This window comes from Helobdella robusta (genome assembly GCF_000326865.2).
Source record: "Helobdella robusta unplaced genomic scaffold HELROscaffold_71, whole genome shotgun sequence".
Taxonomy (NCBI): Eukaryota; Metazoa; Annelida; class Clitellata; order Rhynchobdellida; family Glossiphoniidae; genus Helobdella; species Helobdella robusta.
In genome coordinates this window covers 207,465-209,964 of record NW_008705401.1, presented here as the reverse complement: position 1 = coordinate 209,964, position 2,500 = coordinate 207,465, and positions in this window count along the sequence as shown.

Sequence of the window (2,500 nt, the reverse complement as noted above, 5' to 3'; positions counted from 1 at the left end):
GCTACAACGCCAAGTGATGGTTCAGCTACAACAACAACAACAACATCAACTCCAACAGCAACTCCAACAAAACTTAAACAACAACAACAACAACAACAGTAGTAGTAGCACTAACAACCAGCTGATTAAAAATGAATACATCAGCAAACAGCAGACGATGACGTTATTATCAGGAACGACACTGACGACGTCGTCAAATAATAATTTTGATTCTTCAAAGTTGCAGAGACCAAAACCTCCCAAGAAACCTCTGACCCCCTACATGCTGTTCAGTAAAGAAGTTAGTAGAACAAGGTTCTTCTCTCTCTCTCTCTCTCTCTCTCTCTCTCTCTCTCTCTCTCTCTCTCTTCTGTCTTTCACTAGCTCTCTATTGTTGACTCATATGGAGAGCAATAACGTTTATAAATTATTTCAGTTTTTTTATATCTGGAATAAAAAAAAATTTAACTGATGAATTTCTTTGAAATGCTATCAATAAATTTCTTTGAAATGCTGTCAATAAATAAATCAATCAATCAATCAAACACACAAACAAACACACACACACGCAAAAACACACAATCAATCAATCAAACAAGCAACATTAAAAAACTATAAACCACATAGTAGATCCCTATTTAATGCCTAATTCATCCCCAAACACGTCTGCAGCACTGGCATAACGTGAAGGCGGCCAACACTCACCTGTCGACTGTCACGGAAATTGGAGCCATAATTGGAAGCATGTGGAGGGAGCTAGGTACCGAGCAGAAATTGAAATATAACGAAAGATTCACTAGAGATAAAGTATTTGTTTGTTTGTTTGCGTATTTGTTTATATGTCTGTTGTATGTAGATTTGTATGTGTGTAATTATAAATTGTTGCACCTTTGTCATATGTTTGTTGTATGTAATGAAGGAATGTATGTATGTCTGTATGTATGTATGTATGTATGTATGTATGTATGTATGTATGTATGTATGTATAAATGTTTGTTTTTTTGTAATTTTTAAATTGGATTGTTTGTGTGTATGCAGTGATGAGTAGTTAGCTACTATTTAACAATTAACTCATACAGTCTAATTATTCCTAACCCGACCTATATACATATATTTTCATATATTCCCAACCAATCAGATTCGATATGGAGAAGAAATTAGGGCATACCTGGCCACTAACAACCTCAGCCCGAGTGACCTAATTAGGACACGCCTGAATAAAAAGAGACCCCTCGCCTCAACAAATTCCATGTCCAACCACTACAACCAGTACAACCTCTACCAGCAGCAGCTGCAGCAGCTGCAGCAGCAGCAAGACGCGACGACGTCGATAATGACGTCGACGACAACGTCATCGACGACGAAGTTTTTAAATCCGTTTCCGGTTTCTAACAGCAACAACGTCATCACTAGTTCGAATAATAATGGTAACAACAACAACAACAAAAATAATAATAATGATGATGATGATGATGTTAATTCGTTTGCTAATGCTTCTACCATGAACAACAATTTTACTTACCAAAACAACAACAACAACATCAACTTCAACAAAAACTACTACAATGACAGCAACAACAACAACATGACTAACTCGAACAGTGCCGACAGTAACGGTACGACTGCAACTATGCCATTCAGCAGTGAGGACAACCTCAACTACAGCATCAGCCACAATTCTGCTGCTGATGACGATGGTGGTGGTGGTGGTAACGAAAATGACGACGACGACGATGACGACGATGGAGGAGGTGGTGGTAGGGGTAATGATGACGATGACGATGGTGTGGTTTTGAATCTTTCACTCAATAAAAGTGCATCTAGGTTTAAAGGTCATACTAACAACGACAACAACCAACAACAACAGCATGTTAATAATAATAATAATAATAATAATAATAATAGTAACTACAATAGTAATAATAATGATAATAATAATAATAATAACAACAATCAGCCAATGCAGATTGTACCAGAAAATCTATCAAACTCAACCCAGTTTTATGGTGACGCCATTCAATTTGAACCTGCAGCTAAAAGACCGCATCTAAATATCGGTTCGACTACTTACCACAACACCAACAGCAACATCGATGACGTCATCGCTAACATTAATGACAACAACAACATCATCAACAACAACAACAGCAGCAGCAGCAGCGTTGGTAGCATCAACGACAGCTGCAACATGAATGACCTCAACAACAACAACATCAACAACAACAACAACGACACTGATTTACAAAAATTGCAATTTTCCCATGCAACTCCGTCGAATACAAGCCCTACAACAACAACAACAACAACTTTTATTACATCAACAAAAAATAACACCAACCACAACAACTATAACATCATCATCAACAACATCAACAACAACGCTGCTTCTAACATCATCGACAGCAACAACCTCCTTACAAATTTCAACAACAGCTACGACATTAATAGTGCTAACAACAACAGTCTTATTGACAGGAATACCGTTAGCTCTCCCATTAACAACAACAACAACAACATACAG